We start from the raw sequence: 25,814 nt of genomic DNA, 5'->3' as shown, positions 1-25,814 counted from the left end.
CGCCCTGCTCTTCGTGGCCCAGGGCCCTTTCTCGCCCAGGGCGTGGTGCGGCCAGCCGGAAAACGTGTGGAAACGTCGCGGCCCACCCTGTGGCGCCGGCGAACGGGAGCGTTCCCGGAGCAGAGTTGAAAGGCGGGTGGCGGGAGGGCGTGCGCCTCGGGCTCCTGGGGCTGCTGGGGCGCCCAAAGAAGGGGCTGTCCTCAGTTGGGTCATGCAGATGTCTCTCGTTCCAAGGCTCTTCCGAAGCGCCGAGTTGCATCGCTGGCAACGGGATTGGGCGGGGGAGGCGTGGCCGCGGGTATCAGGATTCCCCAGGCGGAGGCACAGAGGGACAGGACCCCGGCAGCGGGAGGCTGGGGAGCAGGCGAAATTTCGAGCCCGAGTCTCAGGGCAGCCCTGGCCCCAGGGGACGGCGCCAAGGACGGGACCCCCGCAGGCAGAGGAGCAGGAGGTGTCGGCCTCGCCGCTGCCTGCCTCGCGGACGTCTTCCCGGCGAGGTTGGTGCGCGAGCGTTCGCGGTGCCGGGCCAGGCACAGGGGGGGCGGCCCGTTAGATGTGCTGCGCCCGAAGCGAGTTCGCCGAGCTTTTTCCGGCCAATTCTCATGAGCGTTCTGCCCAAACCGGGATCCGTTTGAGCAGAAAACTCGTGAAAAATGGCCGGCGTTGGGCAGCCCTGCGGACCGCCCTGCTCGCCGTCACCTAGGGCCCTTTCTCGTCCAGGGCATGCTGCGCTGCGGCCAGCCGGTAAACGCGTGGAAACGACGCGGGCCACAAGGGCGCGCCGGCGCAGGGGTGCGTTCACGGAGCAGAGTGGAAGGTCGGGTGGCGGCCGGGCGTGCGCCACCGTCATTCGGGTCGTTGGGGCGCCCAAGGATGGGGCTGACCTCATTGCGGACACGCAGGTTTATGTCGCTGCGAGGTTTCTCCGAAGCTCCGCAAGGCACCGTTGGCGCCAGAGTGGTGGAGAGATGCGTGGCCGCGGGACACAGGGTTCCCGATATGGAGGCCACGAGGGATAGGACCCCGGACGCAGAAAGCTGGGGAAGCAGGCGAGGGCTCGAGCCCGGGCTTCGTGACGGGTCCGGCCCCGTGGAACGGCGCCAGGGATGGGACCCCCGCAGGCCGAGGATCAGCAGGCGTCGGCCTCGCCGCAGTCGGCCTCATGGAAGGCTCCTGGGCGGGGTTCGTGAGCAAGCGCTCACGGTGCCAGGCCCGGCCCCGGGGGGACGCCCTGCAGACGTGTGACGCCCGAAGCGAGTTCGCCGGGCGTTTTCCGGCCAATTCTCACGAGCGTTCTGCCCAAACCGGGATCGGTTTGGGCAGAACGCTCGTGAGAATTGGCCGGCGTTGGGCAGCCCTGCGGACCGCCCTGCTCTCCCTGGCCCAGGTCCGTTCCTCGCCCGGGGCATGGGGCGGCCGCCCGGAAAACGTGCGAAAACGTCGCGGCCCACCCGGAGGCCCCGGCGCTGGGGAGCGTTCTCGGAGCAGAGTTGAAGGACGGGTGGCGGCCGGGCCTACGCTTCCGACTTGAGGGAGGATCGGGCGCCCAGGGATGGGGCTGACCTCAGTGGGGGCACGCAGGTTTCTCTCGCTCTGAGGTTGTCCGAAGCGCCGAAAGGCACCGTTGGCGCCGGTGTGGGAGGGGGAGGGGAGGCGCGGCCGCGGGACTCAGGGCTCCCCAGATGGAGGCACCGAGGGACAGGAACCCAGAAGCAGACGGCTGGCGAGCAGGCGAAACTGCGAGCCCGGGCTTCGTGGAGGGCCAGGCCCCGTGGAACAGCGCCAGGGAGAGGACCCCCGCAGGAGGATTAGCAGGAGGCATGGGCCGCGCCACACCCTGCCTCGCCGAGGGCTTCCTGGCGGGGATGGAGCGCGATGGCTCGCAATGCGGCGCCAGGTCCGGTGGTGCGGGGCGGCCGTGCAGACGTGGGGCGCCCGAAGCGAGTTCGCCGGGCGTTTTCCTGCCAGTTCTCACGAGCGTTCTGCCCAAACCAGGATGGGTTTGGGCAGAGCGCTCGTGAGAATTGGCCGGCGTTGGGCAGTCCTGCGGACCGCCCTGCTCTCCGGGGCCCAGGGTCCCTTCTCGCCCAGGGCATGCTGCGTGCGGGCCCCGGAAAACGCACACAATCGACCGGTCCCACCAGGGGGCGGTAGGGCAGGGGAGCGTTCCCGGAGCAGAGTTGACCGACGTGTGTCGGCAAGGCGAGCGCCTCCGTCTTTTCGGGCTGATGGGGAGCCCAAAGGTGGGGCTGTCCTCAGTTGGGCCACGCAGGTTTCTCTCGCTCCGAGGCTTGTCCCAAGCGCCGAAATGCACCGTTGGAGCCGGGGCGGGAGGCGGAGGCATTGTCACGGGCCTCGCGATTCCCAAGATGGGGGCACAGAGGGACAGGGCCCCGGAAGCGGAAGGCTGGGGAGCAGGCGAAATTTCGAGCCCGAGTCTCGGGGCAGCCCTGGCCCCATGGGACGGCGTCAAGTAGGCGACGCCCGCAGGCCGAGAAGCAGGGCCCATCGGCCTCGCCGCAGTCGGCCTCGCGAGGGCTCCTTGGCGGGGTTCGTGAGCGAGCTCTCGCGATGCCAGCCCAGGCCCCGGGGGAAGGCCCTGCAGACGTGTGACGCCCGAAGCGAGTTCGCGAGGCGTTTTCCGGCCAATTCTCACGAGCGTTCTGCCCAAACCGGGATCGGTTTGGGCAGAACGCTCGTGAGAATTGGCCGGCGTTGGGCAGCCCTGCGGACCGCCCTGCTCTTCGTGGCCCAGGGCCCTTTCTCGCCCAGGGCGTGGTGCGGCCAGCCGGAAAACGTGTGGAAACGTCGCGGCCCACCCTGTGGCGCCGGCGAACGGGAGCGTTCCCGGAGCAGAGTTGAAAGGCGGGTGGCGGGAGGGCGTGCGCCTCGGGCTCCTGGGGCTGCTGGGGCGCCCAAAGAAGGGGCTGTCCTCAGTTGGGTCATGCAGATGTCTCTCGTTCCAAGGCTCTTCCGAAGCGCCGAGTTGCATCGCTGGCGACGGGATTGGGCGGGGGAGGCGTGGCCGCGGGTATCAGGATTCCCCAGGCGGAGGCACAGAGGGACAGGACCCCGGCAGCGGGAGGCTGGGGAGCAGGCGAAATTTCGAGCCCGAGTCTCAGGGCAGCCCTGGCCCCAAGGGACGGCGCCAAGGACGGGACCCCCGCAGGCAGAGGAGCAGGAGGTGTCGGCCTCGCCGCTGCCTGCCTCGCGGACGTCTTCCCGGCGAGGTTGGTGCGCGAGCGTTCGCGGTGCCGGGCCAGGCACAGGGGGGGCGGCCCGTTAGAGGTGCTGCGCCCGAACCGAGTTCGCCGAGCTTTTTCCGGCCAATTCTCACGAGCGTTCTGCCCAATCCGGGATCCGTTTGAGCAGAAAACTCGTGAAAAATGGCCGGCGTTGGCAGCCCTGCGGACCGCCCTGCTCGCCGTCACCTAGGGCCCTTTCTCGTCCAGGGCATGCTGCGCTGCGGCCAGCCGGTAAACGCGTGGAAACGACGCGGGCCACAAGGGCGCGCCGGCGCAGGGGTGCGTTCACGGAGCAGAGGGGAAGGTCGGGTGGCGGCCGGGCGTGCGCCACCGTCATTCGGGTCGTTGGGGCGCCCAAGGATGGGGCTGACCTCATTGCGGACACGCAGGTTTATGTCGCTCCGAGGTTTCTCCGAAGCTCCGCAAGGCACCGTTGGCGCCAGAGTGGTGGAGAGATGCGTGGCCGCGGGACACAGGGTTCCCGATATGGAGGCCACGAGGGATAGGACCCCGGACGCAGAAGGCTGGGGAAGCAGGCGAGGGCTCGAGCCCGGGCTTCGTGACGGGTCCGGCCCCGTGGAACGGCGCCAGGGATGGGACCCCCGCAGGCCGAGGATCAGCAGGCGTCGGCCTCGCCGCAGTCGGCCTCATGGAAGGCTCCTGGGCGGGGTTCGTGAGCAAGCGCTCACGGTGCCAGGCCCGGCCCCGGGGGGACGCCCTGCAGACGTGTGACGCCCGAAGCGAGTTCGCCGGGCGTTTTCCGGCCAATTCTCACGAGCGTTCTGCCCAAACCGGGATCGGTTTGGGCAGAACGCTCGTGAGAATTGGCCGGCGTTGGGCAGCCCTGCGGACCGCCCTGCTCTCCCTGGCCCAGGTCCGTTCCTCGCCCGGGGCATGGGGCGGCCGCCCGGAAAACGTGCGAAAACGTCGCGGCCCACCCGGAGGCCCCGGCGCTGGGGAGCGTTCTCGGAGCAGAGTTGAAGGACGGGTGGCGGCCGGGCCTACGCTTCCGACTTGAGGGAGGATCGGGCGCCCAGCGATGGGGCTGACCTCAGTGGGGGCACGCAGGTTTCTCTCGCTCTGAGGTTGTCCGAAGCGCCGAAAGGCACCGTTGGCGCCGGTGTGGGAGGGGGAGGGGAGGCGCGGCCGCGGGACTCAGGGCTCCCCAGATGGAGGCACCGAGGGACAGGAACCCAGAAGCAGACGGCTGGCGAGCAGGCGAAACTGCGAGCCCGGGCTTCGTGGAGGGCCAGGCCCCGTGGAACAGCGCCAGGGAGAGGACCCCCGCAGGAGGATTAGCAGGAGGCATGGGCCGCGCCACACCCTGCCTCGCCGAGGGCTTCCTGGCGGGGATGGAGCGCGATGGCTCGCAATGCGGCGCCAGGTCCGGTGGTGCGGGGCGGCCGTGCAGACGTGGGGCGCCCGAAGCGAGTTCGCCGGGCGTTTTCCTGCCAGTTCTCACGAGCGTTCTGCCCAAACCAGGATGGGTTTGGGCAGAGCGCTCGTGAGAATTGGCCGGCGTTGGGCAGTCCTGCGGACCGCCCTGCTCTCCGGGGCCCAGGGTCCCTTCTCGCCCAGGGCATGCTGCGTGCGGGCCCCAGAAAACGCACACAATCGACCGGTCCCACCAGGGGGCGGTAGGGCAGGGGAGCGTTCCCGGAGCATAGTTGACCGACGTGTGTCGGCAAGGCGAGCGCCTCCGTCTTTTCGGGCTGATGGGGAGCCCAAAGATGGGGCTGTCCTCAGTTGGGCCACGCAGGTTTCTCTCGCTCCAAGGCTTGTCCCAAGCGCCGAAATGCACCGTTGGAGCCGGGGCGGGAGGCGGAGGCATTGTCACGGGCCTCGCGATTCCCAAGATGGAGGCACAGAGGGACAGGGCCCCGGAAGCGGAAGGCTGGGGAGCAGGCGAAATTTCGAGCCCGAGTCTCGGGGCAGCCCTGGCCCCATGGGACGGCGTCAAGTAGGTGACGCCCGCAGCCCGAGAAGCAGGACCCATCGGCCTCGCCGCAGTCGGCCTCGCCGAGGGCTCCTTGGCGGGGTTCGTGAGCGAGCTCTCGCGATGCCAGCCCAGGCCCCGGGGGAAGGCCCTGCAGACGTGTGACGCCCGAAGCGAGTTCGCGAGGCGTTTTCCGGCCAATTCTCACGAGCGTTCTGCCCAAACCGGGATCGGTTTGGGCAGAACGCTCGTGAGAATTGGCCGGCGTTGGGCAGCCCTGCGGACCGCCCTGCTCTTCGTGGCCCAGGGCCCTTTCTCGCCCAGGGCGTGGTGCGGCCAGCCGGAAAACGTGTGGAAACGTCGCGGCCCACCCTGTGGCGCCGGCGAACGGGAGCGTTCCCGGAGCAGAGTTGAAAGGCGGGTGGCGGGAGGGCGTGCGCCTCGGGCTCCTGGGGCTGCTGGGGCGCCCAAAGAAGGGGCTGTCCTCAGTTGGGTCATGCAGATGTCTCTCGTTCCAAGGCTCTTCCGAAGCGCCGAGTTGCATCGCTGGCGACGGGATTGGGCGGGGGAGGCGTGGCCGCGGGTATCAGGATTCCCCAGGCGGAGGCACAGAGGGACAGGACCCCGGCAGCGGGAGGCTGGGGAGCAGGCGAAATTTCGAGCCCGAGTCTCAGGGCAGCCCTGGCCCCAAGGGACGGCGCCAAGGACGGGACCCCCGCAGGCAGAGGAGCAGGAGGTGTCGGCCTCGCCGCTGCCTGCCTCGCGGACGTCTTCCCGGCGAGGTTGGTGCGCGAGCGTTCGCGGTGCCGGGCCAGGCACAGGGGGGGCGGCCCGTTAGACGTGCTGCGCCCGAAGCGAGTTCGCCGAGCTTTTTCCGGCCAATACTCATGAGCGTTCTGCCCAAACCGGGATCCGTTTGAGCAGAAAACTCGTGAAAAATGGCCGGCGTTGGGCAGCCCTGCGGACCGCCCTGCTCGCCGTCACCTAGGGCCCTTTCTCGTCCAGGGCATGCTGCGCTGCGGCCAGCCGGTAAACGCGTGGAAACGACGCGGGCCACAAGGGCGCGCCGGCGCAGGGGTGCGTTCACGGAGCAGAGTGGAAGGTCGGGTGGCGGCCGGGCGTGCGCCACTTCATTCGGGTCGTTGGGGCGCCCAAGGATGGGGCTGACCTCATTGCGGACACGCAGGTTTATGTCGCTGCGAGGTTTCTCCGAAGCTCCGCAAGGGACCGTTGGCGCCAGAGTGGTGGAGAGATGCGTGGCCGCGGGACACAGGGTTCCCGATATGGAGGCCACGAGGGATAGGACCCCGGACGCAGAAGGCTGGGGAAGCAGGCGAGGGCTCGAGCCCGGGCTTCGTGACGGGTCCGGCCCCGTGGAACGGCGCCAGGGATGGGACCCCCCGCAGGCCGAGGATCAGCAGGCGTCGGCCTCGCCGCAGTCGGCCTCATGGAAGGCTCCTGGGCGGGGTTCGTGAGCAAGCGCTCACGGTGCCAGGCCCGGCCCCGGGGGGACGCCCTGCAGACGTGTGACGCCCGAAGCGAGTTCGCCGGGCGTTTTCCGGCCAATTCTCACGAGCGTTCTGCCCAAACCGGGATCGGTTTGGGCAGAACGCTCGTGAGAATTGGCCGGCGTTGGGCAGCCCTGCGGACCGCCCTGCTCTCCCTGGCCCAGGTCCGTTCCTCGCCCGGGGCATGGGGCGGCCGCCCGGAAAACGTGCGAAAACGTCGCGGCCCACCCGGAGGCCCCGGCGCTGGGGAGCGTTCTCGGAGCAGAGTTGAAGGACGGGTGGCGGCCGGGCCTACGCTTCCGACTTGAGGGAGGATCGGGCGCCCAGGGATGGGGCTGACCTCAGTGGGGGCACGCAGGTTTCTCTCGCTCTGAGGTTGTCCGAAGCGCCGAAAGGCACCGTTGGCGCCGGTGTGGGAGGGGGAGGGGAGGCGCGGCCGCGGGACTCAGGGCTCCCCAGATGGAGGCACCGAGGGACAGGAACCCAGAAGCAGACGGCTGGCGAGCAGGCGAAACTGCGAGCCCGGGCTTCGTGGAGGGCCAGGCCCCGTGGAACAGCGCCAGGGAGAGGACCCCCGCAGGAGGATTAGCAGGAGGCATGGGCCGCGCCACACCCTGCCTCGCCGAGGGCTTCCTGGCGGGGATGGAGCGCGATGGCTCGCAATGCGGCGCCAGGTCCGGTGGTGCGGGGCGGCCGTGCAGACGTGGGGCGCCCGAAGCGAGTTCGCCGGGCGTTTTCCTGCCAGTTCTCACGAGCGTTCTGCCCAAACCAGGATGGGTTTGGGCAGAGCGCTCGTGAGAATTGGCCGGCGTTGGGCAGTCCTGCGGACCGCCCTGCTCTCCGGGGCCCAGGGTCCCTTCTCGCCCAGGGCATGCTGCGTGCGGGCCCCGGAAAACGCACACAATCGACCGGTCCCACCAGGGGGCGGTAGGGCAGGGGAGCGTTCCCGGAGCAGAGTTGACCGACGTGTGTCGGCAAGGCGAGCGCCTCCGTCTTTTCGGGCTGATGGGGAGCCCAAAGGTGGGGCTGTCCTCAGTTGGGCCACGCAGGTTTCTCTCGCTCCGAGGCTTGTCCCAAGCGCCGAAATGCACCGTTGGAGCCGGGGCGGGAGGCGGAGGCATTGTCACGGGCCTCGCGATTCCCAAGATGGGGGCACAGAGGGACAGGGCCCCGGAAGCGGAAGGCTGGGGAGCAGGCGAAATTTCGAGCCCGAGTCTCGGGGCAGCCCTGGCCCCATGGGACGGCGTCAAGTAGGCGACGCCCGCAGGACGAGAAGCAGGGCCCATCGGCCTCGCCGCAGTCGGCCTCGCGAGGGCTCCTTGGCGGGGTTCGTGAGCGAGCTCTCGCGATGCCAGCCCAGGCCCCGGGGGAAGGCCCTGCAGACGTGTGACGCCCGAAGCGAGTTCGCGAGGCGTTTTCCGGCCAATTCTCACGAGCGTTCTGCCCAAACCGGGATCGGTTTGGGCAGAACGCTCGTGAGAATTGGCCGGCGTTGGGCAGCCCTGCGGACCGCCCTGCTCTTCGTGGCCCAGGGCCCTTTCTCGCCCAGGGCGTGGTGCGGCCAGCCGGAAAACGTGTGGAAACGTCGCGGCCCACCCTGTGGCGCCGGCGAACGGGAGCGTTCCCGGAGCAGAGTTGAAAGGCGGGTGGCGGGAGGGCGTGCGCCTCGGGCTCCTGGGGCTGCTGGGGCGCCCAAAGAAGGGGCTGTCCTCAGTTGGGTCATGCAGATGTCTCTCGTTCCAAGGCTCTTCCGAAGCGCCGAGTTGCATCGCTGGCGACGGGATTGGGCGGGGGAGGCGTGGCCGCGGGTATCAGGATTCCCCAGGCGGAGGCACAGAGGGACAGGACCCCGGCAGCGGGAGGCTGGGGAGCAGGCGAAATTTCGAGCCCGAGTCTCAGGGCAGCCCTGGCCCCAAGGGACGGCGCCAAGGACGGGACCCCCGCAGGCAGAGGAGCAGGAGGTGTCGGCCTCGCCGCTGCCTGCCTCGCGGACGTCTTCCCGGCGAGGTTGGTGCGCGAGCGTTCGCGGTGCCGGGCCAGGCACAGGGGGGGCGGCCCGTTAGAGGTGCTGCGCCCGAACCGAGTTCGCCGAGCTTTTTCCGGCCAATTCTCACGAGCGTTCTGCCCAAACCGGGATCCGTTTGAGCAGAAAACTCGTGAAAAATGGCCGGCGTTGGGCAGCCCTGCGGACCGCCCTGCTCGCCGTCACCTAGGGCCCTTTCTCGTCCAGGGCATGCTGCGCTGCGGCCAGCCGGTAAACGCGTGGAAACGACGCGGGCCACAAGGGCGCGCCGGCGCAGGGGTGCGTTCACGGAGCAGAGGGGAAGGTCGGGTGGCGGCCGGGCGTGCGCCACCGTCATTCGGGTCGTTGGGGCGCCCAAGGATGGGGCTGACCTCATTGCGGACACGCAGGTTTATGTCGCTGCGAGGTTTCTCCGAAGCTCCGCAAGGCACCGTTGGCGCCAGAGTGGTGGAGAGATGCGTGGCCGCGGGACACAGGGTTCCCGATATGGAGGCCACGAGGGATAGGACCCCGGACGCAGAAGGCTGGGGAAGCAGGCGAGGGCTCGAGCCCGGGCTTCGTGACGGGTCCGGCCCCGTGGAACGGCGCCAGGGATGGGACCCCCGCAGGCCGAGGATCAGCAGGCGTCGGCCTCGCCGCAGTCGGCCTCATGGAAGGCTCCTGGGCGGGGTTCGTGAGCAAGCGCTCACGGTGCCAGGCCCGGCCCCGGGGGGACGCCCTGCAGACGTGTGACGCCCGAAGCGAGTTCGCCGGGCGTTTTCCGGCCAATTCTCACGAGCGTTCTGCCCAAACCGGGATCGGTTTGGGCAGAACGCTCGTGAGAATTGGCCGGCGTTGGGCAGCCCTGCGGACCGCCCTGCTCTCCCTGGCCCAGGTCCGTTCCTCGCCCGGGGCATGGGGCGGCCGCCCGGAAAACGTGCGAAAACGTCGCGGCCCACCCGGAGGCCCCGGCGCTGGGGAGCGTTCTCGGAGCAGAGTTGAAGGACGGGTGGCGGCCGGGCCTACGCTTCCGACTTGAGGGAGGATCGGGCGCCCAGGGATGGGGCTGACCTCAGTGGGGGCACGCAGGTTTCTCTCGCTCTGAGGTTGTCCGAAGCGCCGAAAGGCACCGTTGGCGCCGGTGTGGGAGGGGGAGGGGAGGCGCGGCCGCGGGACTCAGGGCTCCCCAGATGGAGGCACCGAGGGACAGGAACCCAGAAGCAGACGGCTGGCGAGCAGGCGAAACTGCGAGCCCGGGCTTCGTGGAGGGCCAGGCCCCGTGGAACAGCGCCAGGGAGAGGACCCCCGCAGGAGGATTAGCAGGAGGCATGGGCCGCGCCACACCCTGCCTCGCCGAGGGCTTCCTGGCGGGGATGGAGCGCGATGGCTCGCAATGCGGCGCCAGGTCCGGTGGTGCGGGGCGGCCGTGCAGACGTGGGGCGCCCGAAGCGAGTTCGCCGGGCGTTTTCCTGCCAGTTCTCACGAGCGTTCTGCCCAAACCAGGATGGGTTTGGGCAGAGCGCTCGTGAGAATTGGCCGGCGTTGGGCAGTCCTGCGGACCGCCCTGCTCTCCGGGGCCCAGGGTCCCTTCTCGCCCAGGGCATGCTGCGTGCGGGCCCCAGAAAACGCACACAATCGACCGGTCCCACCAGGGGGCGGTAGGGCAGGGGAGCGTTCCCGGAGCAGAGTTGACCGACGTGTGTCGGCAAGGCGAGCGCCTCCGTCTTTTCGGGCTGATGGGGAGCCCAAAGATGGGGCTGTCCTCAGTTGGGCCACGCAGGTTTCTCTCGCTCCGAGGCTTGTCCCAAGCGCCGAAATGCACCGTTGGAGCCGGGGCGGGAGGCGGAGGCATTGTCACGGGCCTCGCGATTCCCAAGATGGAGGCACAGAGGGACAGGGCCCCGGAAGCGGAAGGCTGGGGAGCAGGCGAAATTTCGAGCCCGAGTCTCGGGGCAGGCCTGGCCCCATGGGACGGCGTCAAGTAGGCGACGCCCGCAGGCCGAGAAGCAGGACCCATCGGCCTCGCCGCAGTCGGCCTCGCCGAGGGCTCCTTGGCGGGGTTCGTGAGCGAGCTCTCGCGATGCCAGCCCACGCCCCGGGGGAAGGCCCTGCAGACGTGTGACGCCCGAAGCGAGTTCGCGAGGCGTTTTCCGGCCAATTCTCACGAGCGTTCTGCCCAAACCGGGATCGGTTTGGGCAGAACGCTTGTGAGAATTGGCCGGCGTTGGGCAGCCCTGCGGACCGCCCTGCTCTTCGTGGCCCAGGGCCCTTTCTCGCCCAGGGCGTGGTGCGGCCAGCCGGAAAACGTGTGGAAACGTCGCGGCCCACCCTGTGGCGCCGGCGAACGGGAGCGTTCCCGGAGCAGAGTTGAAAGGCGGGTGGCGGGAGGGCGTGCGCCTCGGGCTCCTGGGGCTGCTGGGGCGCCCAAAGAAGGGGCTGTCCTCAGTTGGGTCATGCAGATGTCTCTCGTTCCAAGGCTCTTCCGAAGCGCCGAGTTGCATCGCTGGCAACGGGATTGGGCGGGGGAGGCGTGGCCGCGGGTATCAGGATTCCCCAGGCGGAGGCACAGAGGGACAGGACCCCGGCAGCGGGAGGCTGGGGAGCAGGCGAAATTTCGAGCCCGAGTCTCAGGGCAGCCCTGGCCCCAGGGGACGGCGCCAAGGACGGGACCCCCGCAGGCAGAGGAGCAGGAGGTGTCGGCCTCGCCGCTGCCTGCCTCGCGGACGTCTTCCCGGCGAGGTTGGTGCGCGAGCGTTCGCGGTGCCGGGCCAGGCACAGGGGGGGCGGCCCGTTAGATGTGCTGCGCCCGAAGCGAGTTCGCCGAGCTTTTTCCGGCCAATTCTAATGAGCGTTCTGCCCAAACCGGGATCCGTTTGAGCAGAAAACTCGTGAAAAATGGCCGGCGTTGGGCAGCCCTGCGGACCGCCCTGCTCGCCGTCACCTAGGGCCCTTTCTCGTCCAGGGCATGCTGCGCTGCGGCCAGCCGGTAAACGCGTGGAAACGACGCGGGCCACAAGGGCGCGCCGGCGCAGGGGTGCGTTCACGGAGCAGAGTGGAAGGTCGGGTGGCGGCCGGGCGTGCGCCACCGTCATTCGGGTCGTTGGGGCGCCCAAGGATGGGGCTGACCTCATTGCGGACACGCAGGTTTATGTCTCTGCGAGGTTTCTCCGAAGCTCCGCAAGGCACCGTTGGCGCCAGAGTGGTGGAGAGATGCGTGGCCGCGGGACACAGGGTTCCCGATATGGAGGCCACGAGGGATAGGACCCCGGACGCAGAAGGCTGGGGAAGCAGGCGAGGGCTCGAGCCCGGGCTTCGTGACGGGTCCGGCCCCGTGGAACGGCGCCAGGGATGGGACCCCCGCAGGCCGAGGATCAGCAGGCGTCGGCCTCGCCGCAGTCGGCCTCATGGAAGGCTCCTGGGCGGGGTTCGTGAGCAAGCGCTCACGGTGCCAGGCCCGGCCCCGGGGGGACGCCCTGCAGACGTGTGACGCCCGAAGCGAGTTCGCCGGGCGTTTTCCGGCCAATTCTCACGAGCGTTCTGCCCAAACCGGGATCGGTTTGGGCAGAACGCTCGTGAGAATTGGCCGGCGTTGGGCAGCCCTGCGGACCGCCCTGCTCTCCCTGGCCCAGGTCCGTTCCTCGCCCGGGGCATGGGGCGGCCGCCCGGAAAACGTGCGAAAACGTCGCGGCCCACCCGGAGGCCCCGGCGCTGGGGAGCGTTCTCGGAGCAGAGTTGAAGGACGGGTGGCGGCCGGGCCTACGCTTCCGACTTGAGGGAGGATCGGGCGCCCAGGGATGGGGCTGACCTCAGTGGGGGCACGCAGGTTTCTCTCGCTCTGAGGTTGTCCGAAGCGCCGAAAGGCACCGTTGGCGCCGGTGTGGGAGGGGGAGGGGAGGCGCGGCCGCGGGACTCAGGGCTCCCCAGATGGAGGCACCGAGGGACAGGAACCCAGAAGCAGACGGCTGGCGAGCAGGCGAAACTGCGAGCCCGGGCTTCGTGGAGGGCCAGGCCCCGTGGAACAGCGCCAGGGAGAGGACCCCCGCAGGAGGATTAGCAGGAGGCATGGGCCGCGCCACACCCTGCCTCGCCGAGGGCTTCCTGGCGGGGATGGAGCGCGATGGCTCGCAATGCGGCGCCAGGTCCGGTGGTGCGGGGCGGCCGTGCAGACGTGGGGCGCCCGAAGCGAGTTCGCCGGGCGTTTTCCTGCCAGTTCTCACGAGCGTTCTGCCCAAACCAGGATGGGTTTGGGCAGAGCGCTCGTGAGAATTGGCCGGCGTTGGGCAGTCCTGCGGACCGCCCTGCTCTCCGGGGCCCAGGGTCCCTTCTCGCCCAGGGCATGCTGCGTGCGGGCCCCGGAAAACGCACACAATCGACCGGTCCCACCAGGGGGCGGTAGGGCAGGGGAGCGTTCCCGGAGCAGAGTTGACCGACGTGTGTCGGCAAGGCGAGCGCCTCCGTCTTTTCGGGCTGATGGGGAGCCCAAAGGTGGGGCTGTCCTCAGTTGGGCCACGCAGGTTTCTCTCGCTCCGAGGCTTGTCCCAAGCGCCGAAATGCACCGTTGGAGCCGGGGCGGGAGGCGGAGGCATTGTCACGGGCCTCGCGATTCCCAAGATGGGGGCACAGAGGGACAGGGCCCCGGAAGCGGAAGGCTGGGGAGCAGGCGAAATTTCGAGCCCGAGTCTCGGGGCAGCCCTGGCCCCATGGGACGGCGTCAAGTAGGCGACGCCCGCAGGACGAGAAGCAGGGCCCATCGGCCTCGCCGCAGTCGGCCTCGCGAGGGCTCCTTGGCGGGGTTCGTGAGCGAGCTCTCGCGATGCCAGCCCAGGCCCCGGGGGAAGGCCCTGCAGACGTGTGACGCCCGAAGCGAGTTCGCGAGGCGTTTTCCGGCCAATTCTCACGAGCGTTCTGCCCAAACCGGGATCGGTTTGGGCAGAACGCTCGTGAGAATTGGCCGGCGTTGGGCAGCCCTGCGGACCGCCCTGCTCTTCGTGGCCCAGGGCCCTTTCTCGCCCAGGGCGTGGTGCGGCCAGCCGGAAAACGTGTGGAAACGTCGCGGCCCACCCTGTGGCGCCGGCGAACGGGAGCGTTCCCGGAGCAGAGTTGAAAGGCGGGTGGCGGGAGGGCGTGCGCCTCGGGCTCCTGGGGCTGCTGGGGCGCCCAAAGAAGGGGCTGTCCTCAGTTGGGTCATGCAGATGTCTCTCGTTCCAAGGCTCTTCCGAAGCGCCGAGTTGCATCGCTGGCGACGGGATTGGGCGGGGGAGGCGTGGCCGCGGGTATCAGGATTCCCCAGGCGGAGGCACAGAGGGACAGGACCCCGGCAGCGGGAGGCTGGGGAGCAGGCGAAATTTCGAGCCCGAGTCTCAGGGCAGCCCTGGCCCCAAGGGACGGCGCCAAGGACGGGACCCCCGCAGGCAGAGGAGCAGGAGGTGTCGGCCTCGCCGCTGCCTGCCTCGCGGACGTCTTCCCGGCGAGGTTGGTGCGCGAGCGTTCGCGGTGCCGGGCCAGGCACAGGGGGGGCGGCCCGTTAGAGGTGCTGCGCCCGAACCGAGTTCGCCGAGCTTTTTCCGGCCAATTCTCACGAGCGTTCTGCCCAAACCGGGATCCGTTTGAGCAGAAAACTCGTGAAAAATGGCCGGCGTTGGCAGCCCTGCGGACCGCCCTGCTCGCCGTCACCTAGGGCCCTTTCTCGTCCAGGGCATGCTGCGCTGCGGCCAGCCGGTAAACGCGTGGAAACGACGCGGGCCACAAGGGCGCGCCGGCGCAGGGGTGCGTTCACGGAGCAGAGGGGAAGGTCGGGTGGCGGCCGGGCGTGCGCCACCGTCATTCGGGTCGTTGGGGCGCCCAAGGATGGGGCTGACCTCATTGCGGACACGCAGGTTTATGTCGCTGCGAGGTTTCTCCGAAGCTCCGCAAGGCACCGTTGGCGCCAGAGTGGTGGAGAGATGCGTGGCCGCGGGACACAGGGTTCCCGATATGGAGGCCACGAGGGATAGGACCCCGGACGCAGAAGGCTGGGGAAGCAGGCGAGGGCTCGAGCCCGGGCTTCGTGACGGGTCCGGCCCCGTGGAACGGCGCCAGGGATGGGACCCCCCGCAGGCCGAGGATCAGCAGGCGTCGGCCTCGCCGCAGTCGGCCTCATGGAAGGCTCCTGGGCGGGGTTCGTGAGCAAGCGCTCACGGTGCCAGGCCCGGCCCCGGGGGGACGCCCTGCAGACGTGTGACGCCCGAAGCGAGTTCGCCGGGCGTTTTCCGGCCAATTCTCACGAGCGTTCTGCCCAAACCGGGATCGGTTTGGGCAGAACGCTCGTGAGAATTGGCCGGCGTTGGGCAGCCCTGCGGACCGCCCTGCTCTCCCTGGCCCAGGTCCGTTCCTCGCCCGGGGCATGGGGCGGCCGCCCGGAAAACGTGCGAAAACGTCGCGGCCCACCCGGAGGCCCCGGCGCTGGGGAGCGTTCTCGGAGCAGAGTTGAAGGACGGGTGGCGGCCGGGCCTACGCTTCCGACTTGAGGGAGGATCGGGCGCCCAGGGATGGGGCTGACCTCAGTGGGGGCACGCAGGTTTCTCTCGCTCTGAGGTTGTCCGAAGCGCCGAAAGGCACCGTTGGCGCCGGTGTGGGAGGGGGAGGGGAGGCGCGGCCGCGGGACTCAGGGCTCCCCAGATGGAGGCACCGAGGGACAGGAACCCAGAAGCAGACGGCTGGCGAGCAGGCGAAACTGCGAGCCCGGGCTTCGTGGAGGGCCAGGCCCCGTGGAACAGCGCCAGGGAGAGGACCCCCGCAGGAGGATTAGCAGGAGGCATGGGCCGCGCCACACCCTGCCTCGCCGAGGGCTTCCTGGCGGGGATGGAGCGCGATGGCTCGCAATGCGGCGCCAGGTCCGGTGGTGCGGGGCGGCCGTGCAGACGTGGGGCGCCCGAAGCGAGTTCGCCGGGCGTTTTCCTGCCAGTTCTCACGAGCGTTCTGCCCAAACCAGGATGGGTTTGGGCAGAGCGCTCGTGAGAATTGGCCGGCGTTGGGCAGTCCTGCGGACCGCCCTGCTCTCCGGGGCCCAGGGTCCCTTCTCGCCCAGGGCATGCTGCGTGCGGGCCCCGGAAAACGCACACAATCGACCGGTCCCACCAGGGGGCGGTAGGGCAGGGGAGCGTTCCCGGAGCAGAGTTGACCGACGTGTGTCGGCAAGGCGAGCGCCTCCGTCTTTTCGGGCTGATGGGGAGCCCAAAGGTGGGGCTGTCCTCAGTTGGGCCACGCAGGTTTCTCTCGCTCCGAGGCTTGTCCCAAGCGCCGAAATGCACCGTTGGAGCCGGGGCGGGAGGCGGAGGCATTGTCACGGGCCTCGCGATTCCCAAGATGGGGGCACAGAGGGACAGGGCCCCGGAAGCGGAAGGCTGGGGAGCAGGCGAAATTTCGAGCCCGAGTCTCGGGGCAGCCCTGGCCCCATGGGACGGCGTCAAGTAGGCGACGCCCGCAGGACGAGAAGCAGGGCCCATCGGCCTCGCCGCAGTCGGCCTCGCGAGGGCTCCTTGGCGGGGTTCGTGAGCGAGCTCTCGCGATGCCAGCCCAGGCCCCGGGGGAAGGCCCTGCAGACGTGTGACGCCCGAAGCGAGTTCGCGAGGCGTTTTCCGGCCAATTCTCACGAGCGTTCTGCCCAAACCGGGATCGGTTTGGGCAGAACGCTCGTGAGAATTGGCCGGCGTTGGGCAGCCCTGCGGACCGCCCTGCTCTTCGTGGCCCAGGGCCCTTTCTCGCCCAGGGCGTGGTGCGGCCAGCCGGAAAACGTGTGGAAACGTCGCGGCCCACCCTGTGGCGCCGGCGAACGGGAGCGTTCCCGGAGCAGAGTTGAAAGGCGGGTGGCGGGAGGGCGTGCGCCTCGGGCTCCTGGGGCTGCTGGGGCGCCCAAAGAAGGGGCTGTCCTCAGTTGGGTCATGCAGATGTCTCTCGTTCCAAGGCTCTTCCGAAGCGCCGAGTTGCATCGCTGGCGACGGGATTGGGCGGGGGAGGCGTGGCCGCGGGTATCAGGATTCCCCAGGCGGAGGCACAGAGGGACAGGACCCCGGCAGCGGGAGGCTGGGGAGCAGGCGAAATTTCGAGCCCGAGTCTCAGGGCAGCCCTGGCCCCAAGGGACGGCGCCAAGGACGGGACCCCCGCAGGCAGAGGAGCAGGAGGTGTCGGCCTCGCCGCTGCCTGCCTCGCGGACGTCTTCCCGGCGAGGTTGGTGCGCGAGCGTTCGCGGTGCCGGGCCAGGCACAGGGGGGGCGGCCCGTTAGAGGTGCTGCGCCCGAACCGAGTTCGCCGAGCTTTTTCCGGCCAATTCTCACGAGCGTTCTGCCCAAACCGGGATCCGTTTGAGCAGAAAACTCGTGAAAAATGGCCGGCGTTGGCAGCCCTGCGGACCGCCCTGCTCGCCGTCACCTAGGGCCCTTTCTCGTCCAGGGCATGCTGCGCTGCGGCCAGCCGGTAAACGCGTGGAAACGACGCGGGCCACAAGGGCGCGCCGGCGCAGGGGTGCGTTCACGGAGCAGAGGGGAAGGTCGGGTGGCGGCCGGGCGTGCGCCACCGTCATTCGGGTCGTTGGGGCGCCCAAGGATGGGGCTGACCTCATTGCGGACACGCAGGTTTATGTCGCTGCGAGGTTTCTCCGAAGCTCCGCAAGGCACCGTTGGCGCCAGAGTGGTGGAGAGATGCGTGGCCGCGGGACACAGGGTTCCCGATATGGAGGCCACGAGGGATAGGACCCCGGACGCAGAAGGCTGGGGAAGCAGGCGAGGGCTCGAGCCCGGGCTTCGTGACGGGTCCGGCCCCGTGGAACGGCGCCAGGGATGGGACCCCCCGCAGGCCGAGGATCAGCAGGCGTCGGCCTCGCCGCAGTCGGCCTCATGGAAGGCTCCTGGGCGGGGTTCGTGAGCAAGCGCTCACGGTGCCAGGCCCGGCCCCGGGGGGACGCCCTGCAGACGTGTGACGCCCGAAGCGAGTTCGCCGGGCGTTTTCCGGCCAATTCTCACGAGCGTTCTGCCCAAACCGGGATCGGTTTGGGCAGAACGCTCGTGAGAATTGGCCGGCGTTGGGCAGCCCTGCGGACCGCCCTGCTCTCCCTGGCCCAGGTCCGTTCCTCGCCCGGGGCATGGGGCGGCCGCCCGGAAAACGTGCGAAAACGTCGCGGCCCACCCGGAGGCCCCGGCGCTGGGGAGCGTTCTCGGAGCAGAGTTGAAGGACGGGTGGCGGCCGGGCCTACGCTTCCGACTTGAGGGAGGATCGGGCGCCCAGGGATGGGGCTGACCTCAGTGGGGGCACGCAGGTTTCTCTCGCTCTGAGGTTGTCCGAAGCGCCGAAAGGCACCGTTGGCGCCGGTGTGGGAGGGGGAGGGGAGGCGCGGCCGCGGGACTCAGGGCTCCCCAGATGGAGGCACCGAGGGACAGGAACCCAGAAGCAGACGGCTGGCGAGCAGGCGAAACTGCGAGCCCGGGCTTCGTGGAGGGCCAGGCCCCGTGGAACAGCGCCAGGGAGAGGACCCCCGCAGGAGGATTAGCAGGAGGCATGGGCCGCGCCACACCCTGCCTCGCCGAGGGCTTCCTGGCGGGGATGGAGCGCGATGGCTCGCAATGCGGCGCCAGGTCCGGTGGTGCGGGGCGGCCGTGCAGACGTGGGGCGCCCGAAGCGAGTTCGCCGGGCGTTTTCCTGCCAGTTCTCACGAGCGTTCTGCCCAAACCAGGATGGGTTTGGGCAGAGCGCTCGTGAGAATTGGCCGGCGTTGGGCAGTCCTGCGGACCGCCCTGCTCTCCGGGGCCCAGGGTCCCTTCTCGCCCAGGGCATGCTGCGTGCGGGCCCCGGAAAACGCACACAATCGACCGGTCCCACCAGGGGGCGGTAGGGCAGGGGAGCGTTCCCGGAGCAGAGTTGACCGACGTGTGTCGGCAAGGCGAGCGCCTCCGTCTTTTCGGGCTGATGGGGAGCCCAAAGGTGGGGCTGTCCTCAGTTGGGCCACGCAGGTTTCTCTCGCTCCGAGGCTTGTCCCAAGCGCCGAAATGCACCGTTGGAGCCGGGGCGGGAGGCGGAGGCATTGTCACGGGCCTCGCGATTCCCAAGATGGGGGCACAGAGGGTCAGGGCCCCGGAAGCGGAAGGCTGGGGAGCAGGCGAAATTTCGAGCCCGCGTCTCGGGGCAGCCCTGGCCCCATGGGACGGCGTCAAGTAGGCGACGCCCGCAGGCCGAGAAGCAGGACCCATCGGCCTCGCCGCAGTCGGCCTCGCGAGGGCTCCTTGGCGGGGTTCGTGAGCGAGCTCTCGCGATGCCAGCCCAGGCCCCGGGGGAAGGCCCTGCAGACGTGTGACGCCCGAAGCGAGTTCGCGAGGCGTTTTCCGGCCAATTCTCACGAGCGTTCTGCCCAAACCGGGATCGGTTTGGGCAGAACGCTCGTGAGAATTGGCCGGCGTTGGGCAGCCCTGCGGACCGCCCTGCTCTTCGTGGCCCAGGGCCCTTTCTCGCCCAGGGCGTGGTGCGGCCAGCCGGAAAACGTGTGGAAACGTCGCGGCCCACCCTGTGGCGCCGGCGAACGGGAGCGTTCCCGGAGCAGAGTTGAAAGGCGGGTGGCGGGAGGGCGTGCGTCTCGGGCTCCTGGGGCTGCTGGGGCGCCCAAAGAAGGGGCTGTCCTCAGTTGGGTCATGCAGATGTCTCTCGTTCCAAGGCTCTTCCGAAGCGCCGAGTTGCATCGCTGGCGACGGGATTGGGCGGGGGAGGCCTGGCCGCGGGTATCAGGATTCCCCAGGCGGAGGCACAGAGGGACAGGACCCCGGCAGCGGGAGGCTGGGGAGCAGGCGAAATTTCGAGCCCGAGTCTCAGGGCAGCCCTGGCCCCAAGGGACGGCGCCAAGGACGGGACCCCCGCAGGCAGAGGAGCAGGAGGTGTCGGCCTCGCCGCTGCCTGCCTCGCGGACGTCTTCCCGGCGAGGTTGGTGCGCGAGCGTTCGCGGTGCCGGGCCAGGCACAGGGGGGGCGGCCCGTTAGACGTGCTGCGCCCGAAGCGAGTTCGCCGAACTTTTTCCGGCCAATTCTCATGAGCGTTCTGCCCAAACCGGGATCCGTTTGAGCAGAAAACTCGTGAAAAATGGCCGGCGTTGGCAGCCCTGCGGACCGCCCTGCTCGCCGTCACCTAGGGCCCTTTCTCGTCCAGGGCATGCTGCGCTGCGGCCAGCCGGTAAACGCGTGGAAACGACGCGGGCCACAAGGGCGCGCCGGCGCAGGGGTGCGTTCACGGAGCAGAGTGGAAGGTCGGGTGGCGGCCGGGCGTGCGCCACCGTCATTCGGGTCGTTGGGGCGCCCAAGGATGGGGCTGACCTCATTGCGGACACGCAGGTTTATGTCGCTGCGAGGTTTCTCCGAAGCTCCGCAAGGCACCGTTGGCGCCAGAGTGGTGGAGAGATGCGTGGCCGCGGGACACAGGGTTCCCGATATGGAGGCCACGAGGGATAGGACCCCGGACGCAGAAGGCTGGGGAAGCAGGCGAGGGCTCGAGCCCGGGCTTCGTGACGGGTCCGGCCCCGTGGAACGGCGCCAGGGATGGGACCCCCGCAGGCCGAGGATCAGCAGGCGTCGGCCTCGCCGCAGTCGGCCTCATGGAAGGCTCCTGGGCGGGGTTCGTGAGCAAGCGCTCACGGTGCCAGGCCCGGCCCCGGGGGGACGCCCTGCAGACGTGTGACGCCCGAAGCGAGTTCGCCGGGCGTTTTCCGGCCAATTCTCACGAGCGTTCTGCCCAAACCGGGATCGGTTTGGGCAGAACGCTCGTGAGAATTGGCCGGCGTTGGGCAGCCCTGCGGACCGCCCTGCTCTCCCTGGCCCAGGTCCGTTCCTCGCCCGGGGCATGGGGCGGCCGCCCGGAAAACGTGCGAAAACGTCGCGGCCCACCCGGAGGCCCCGGCGCTGGGGAGCGTTCTCGGAGCAGAGTTGAAGGACGGGTGGCGGCCGGGCCTACGCTTCCGACTTGAGGGAGGATCGGGCGCCCAGGGATGGGGCTGACCTCAGTGGGGGCACGCAGGTTTCTCTCGCTCTGAGGTTGTCCGAAGCGCCGAAAGGCACCGTTGGCGCCGGTGTGGGAGGGGGAGGGGAGGCGCGGCCGCGGGACTCAGGGCTCCCCAGATGGAGGCACCGAGGGACAGGAACCCAGAAGCAGACGGCTGGCGAGCAGGCGAAACTGCGAGCCCGGGCTTCGTGGAGGGCCAGGCCCCGTGGAACAGCGCCAGGGAGAGGACCCCCGCAGGAGGATTAGCAGGAGGCATGGGCCGCGCCACACCCTGCCTCGCCGAGGGCTTCCTGGCGGGGATGGAGCGCGATGGCTCGCAATGCGGCGCCAGGTCCGGTGGTGCGGGGCGGCCGTGCAGACGTGGGGCGCCCGAAGCGAGTTCGCCGGGCGTTTTCCTGCCAGTTCTCACGAGCGTTCTGCCCAAACCAGGATGGGTTTGGGCAGAGCGCTCATGAGAATTGGCCGGCGTTGGGCAGTCCTGCGGACCGCCCTGCTCTCCGGGGCCCAGGGTCCCTTCTCGCCCAGGGCATGCTGCGTGCGGGCCCCAGAAAACGAACACAATCGACCGGTCCCACCAGGGGGCGGTAGGGCAGGGGAGCGTTCCCGGAGCATAGTTGACCGACGTGTGTCGGCAAGGCGAGCGCCTCCGTCTTTTCGGGCTGATGGGGAGCCCAAAGATGGGGCTGTCCTCAGTTGGGCCACGCAGGTTTCTCTCGCTCCGAGGCTTGTCCCAAGCGCCGAAATGCACCGTTGGAGCCGGGGCGGGAGGCGGAGGCATTGTCACGGGCCTCGCGATTCCCAAGATGGAGGCACAGAGGGACAGGGCCCCGGAAGCGGAAGGCTGGGGAGCAGGCGAAATTTCGAGCCCGAGTCTCGGGGCAGCCCTGGCCCCATGGGACGGCGTCAAGTAGGCGACGCCCGAAGGCCGAGAAGCAGGACCCATCGGCCTCGCCGCAGTCGGCCTCGCCGAGGGCTCCTTGGCGGGGTTCGTGAGCGAGCTCTCGCGATGCCAGCCCAGGCACCGGGGGAAGGCCCTGCAGACGTGTGACGCCCGAAGCGAGTTCGCGAGGCGTTTTCCGGCCAATTCTCACGAGCGTTCTGCCCAAACCGGGATCGGTTTGGGCAGAACGCTCGTGAGAATTGGCCGGCGTTGGGCAGCCCTGCGGACCGCCCTGCTCTTCGTGGCCCAGGGCCCTTTCTCGCCCAGGGCGTGGTGCGGCCAGCCGGAAAACGTGTGGAAACGTCGCGGCCCACCCTGTGGCGCCGGCGAACGGGAGCGTTCCCGGAGCAGAGTTGAAAGGCGGGTGGCGGGAGGGCGTGCGCCTCGGGCTCCTGGGGCTGCTGGGGCGCCCAAAGAAGGGGCTGTCCTCAGTTGGGTCATGCAGATGTCTCTCGTTCCAAGGCTCTTCCGAAGCGCCGAGTTGCATCGCTGGCGACGGGATTGGGCGGGGGAGGCGTGGCCGCGGGTATCAGGATTCCCCAGGCGGAGGCACAGAGGGACAGGACCCCGGCAGCGGGAGGCTGGGGAGCAGGCGAAATTTCGAGCCCCGAGTCTCAGGGCAGCCCTGGCCCCAAGGGACGGCGCCAAGGACGGGACCCCCGCAGGCAGAGGAGCAGGAGGTGTCGGCCTCGCCGCTGCCTGCCTCGCGGACGTCTTCCCGGCGAGGTTGGTGCGCGAGCGTTCGCGGTGCCGGGCCAGGCACAGGGGGGCCGGCCCGTTAGACGTGCTGCGCCCGAACCGAGTTCGCCGAGCTTTTTCCGGCCAATTCTCATGAGCGTTCTGCCCAAACCGGGATCCGTTTGAGCAGAAAACTCGTGAAAAATGGCCGGCGTTGGCAGCCCTGCGGACCGCCCTGCTCGCCGTCACCTAGGGCCCTTTCTCGTCCAGGGTATGCTGCGCTGCGGCCAGCCGGTAAACGCGTGGAAACGACGCGGGCCACAAGGGCGCGCCGGCGCAGGGGTGCGTTCACGGAGCAGAGTGGAAGGTCGGGTGGCGGCCGGGCGTGCGCCACCGTCATTCGGGTCGTTGGGGCGCCCAAGGATGGGGCTGACCTCATTGCGGACACGCAGGTTTATGTCGCTGCGAGGTTTCTCCGAAGCTCCGCAAGGCAACCGTTGGCGCCAGAGTGGTGGAGAGATGCGTGGCCGCGGGACACAGGGTTCCCGATATGGAGGCCACGAGGGATAGGACCCCGGACGCAGAAAGCTGGGGAAGCAGGCGAGGGCTCGAGCCCGGGCTTCGTGACGGGTCCGGCCCCGTGGAACGGCGCCAGGGATGGGACCCCCGCAGGCCGAGGATCAGCAGGCGTCGGCCTCATGGAAGGCTCCTGGGCGGGGTTCGTGAGCAAGCGCTCACGGTGCCAGGCCCGGCCCCGGGGGGACGCCCTGCAGACGTGTGACGCCCGAAGCGAGTTCGCCGGGCGTTTTCCGGCCAATTCTCACGAGCGTTCTGCCCAAACCGGGATCGGTTTGGGCAGAACGCTCGTGAGAATTGGCCGGCGTTGGGCAGCCCTGCGGACCGCCCTGCTCTCCCTGGCCCAGGTCCGTTCCTCGCCCGGGGCATGGGGCGGCCGCCCGGAAAACGTGCGAAAACGTCGCGGCCCACCCGGAGGCCCCGGCGCTGGGGAGCGTTCTCGGAGCAGAGTTGAAGGACGGGTGGCGGCCGGGCCTACGCTTCCGACTTGAGGGAGGATCGGGCGCCCAGCGATGGGGCTGACCTCAGTGGGGGCACGCAGGTTTCTCTCGCTCTGAGGTTGTCCGAAGCGCCGAAAGGCACCGTTGGCGCCGGTGTGGGAGGGGGAGGGGAGGCGCGGCCGCGGGACTCAGGTCTCCCCAGATGGAGGCACCGAGGGACAGGAACCCAGAAGCAGACGGCTGGCGAGCAGGCGAAACTGCGAGCCCGGGCTTCGTGGAGGGCCAGGCCCCGTGGAACAGCGCCAGGGAGAGGACCCCCGCAGGAGGATTAGCAGGAGGCATGGGCCGCGCCACACCCTGCCTCGCCGAGGGCTTCCTGGCGGGGATGGAGCGCGATGGCTCGCAATGCGGCGCCAGGTCCGGTGGTGCGGGGCGGCCGTGCAGACGTGGGGCGCCCGAAGCGAGTTCGCCGGGCGTTTTCCTGCCAGTTCTCACGAGCGTTCTGCCCAAACCAGGATGGGTTTGGGCAGAGCGCTCGTGAGAATTGGCCGGCGTTGGGCAGTCCTGCGGACCGCCCTGCTCTCCGGGGCCCAGGGTCCCTTCTCGCCCAGGGCATGCTGCGTGCGGGCCCCAGAAAACGCACACAATCGACCGGTCCCACCAGGGGGCGGTAGGGCAGGGGAGCGTTCCCGGAGCATAGTTGACCGACGTGTGTCGGCAAGGCGAGCGCCTCCGTCTTTTCGGGCTGATGGGGAGCCCAAAGATGGGGCTGTCCTCAGTTGGGCCACGCAGGTTTCTCTCGCTCCGAGGCTTGTCCCAAGCGCCGAAATGCACCGTTGGAGCCGGGGCGGGAGGCGGAGGCATTGTCACGGGCCTCGCGATTCCCAAGATGGAGGCACAGAGGGACAGGGCCCCGGAAGCGGAAGGCTGGGGAGCAGGCGAAATTTCGAGCCCGAGTCTCGGGGCAGCCCTGGCCCCATGGGACGGCGTCAAGTAGGCGACGCCCGCAGGCCGAGAAGCAGGACCCATCGGCCTCGCCGCAGTCGGCCTCGCCGAGGGCTCCTTGGCGGGGTTCGTGAGCGAGCTCTCGCGATGCCAGCCCAGGCCCCGGGGGAAGGCCCTGCAGACGTGTGACGCCCGAAGCGAGTTCGCGAGGCGTTTTCCGGCCAATTCTCACGAGCGTTCTGCCCAAACCGGGATCGGTTTGGGCAGAACGCTCGTGAGAATTGGCCGGCGTTGGGCAGCCCTGCGGACCGCCCTGCTCTTCGTGGCCCAGGGCCCTTTCTCGCCCAGGGCGTGGTGCGGCCAGCCGGAAAACGTGTGGAAACGTCGCGGCCCACCCTGTGGCGCCGGCGAACGGGAGCGTTCCCGGAGCAGAGTTGAATGGCGGGTGGCGGGAGGGCGTGCGCCTCGGGCTCCTGGGGCTGCTGGGGCGCCCAAAGAAGGGGCTGTCCTCAGTTGGGTCATGCAGATGTCTCTCGTTCCAAGGCTCTTCCGAAGCGCCGAGTTGCATCGCTGGCGACGGGATTGGGCGGGGGAGGCGTGGCCGCGGGTATCAGGATTCCCCAGGCGGAGGCACAGAGGGACAGGACCCCGGCAGCGGGAGGCTGGGGAGCAGGCGAAATTTCGAGCCCGAGTCTCAGGGCAGCCCTGGCCCCAGGGGACGGCGCCAAGGACGGGACCCCCGCAGGCAGAGGAGCAGGAGGTGTCGGCCTCGCCGCTGCCTGCCTCGCGGACGTCTTCCCGGCGAGGTTGGTGCGCGAGCGTTCGCGGTGCCGGGCCAGGCACAGGGGGGGCGGCCCGTTAGACGTGCTGCGCCTGAAGCGAGTTCGCCGAGCTTTTTCCGGCCAATTCTCATGAGCGTTCTGCCCAAACCGGGATCCGTTTGAGCAGAAAACTCGTTAAAAATGGCCGGCGTTGGGCAGCCCTGCGGACCGCCCTGCTCGCCGTCACCTAGGGCCCTTTCTCGTCCAGGGCATGCTGCGCTGCGGCCAGCCGGTAAACGCGTGGAAACGACGCGGGCCACAAGGGCGCGCCGGCGCAGGGGTGCGTTCACGGAGCAGAGTGGAAGGTCGGGTGGCGGCCGGGCGTGCGCCACTGTCATTCGGGTCGTTGGGGCGCCCAAGGATGGGGCTGACCTCATTGCGGACACGCAGGTTTATGTCGCTGCGAGGTTTCTCCGAAGCTCCGCAAGGCACCGTTGGCGCCAGAGTGGTGGAGAGATGCGTGGCCGCGGGACACAGGGTTCCCGATATGGAGGCCACGAGGGATAGGACCCCGGACGCAGAAGGCTGGGGAAGCAGGCGAGGGCTCGAGCCCGGGCTTCGTGACGGGTCCGGCCCCGTGGAACGGCGCCAGGGATGGGACGCCCACAGGCCGAGGATCAGCAGGCGTCGGCCTCGCCGCAGTCGGCCTCATGGAAGGCTCCTGGGCGGGGTTCGTGAGCAAGCGCTCACGGTGCCAGGCCCGGCCCCGGGGGGACG

This window comes from Neovison vison, chromosome 11, assembly GCF_020171115.1.
Source record: "Neovison vison isolate M4711 chromosome 11, ASM_NN_V1, whole genome shotgun sequence".
In the NCBI taxonomy this organism is placed as follows: Eukaryota; Metazoa; Chordata; class Mammalia; order Carnivora; family Mustelidae; genus Neogale; species Neogale vison.
The sequence above is the reverse complement of the archived record's forward strand: the minus strand, read 5'-3'. Positions refer to the sequence as shown.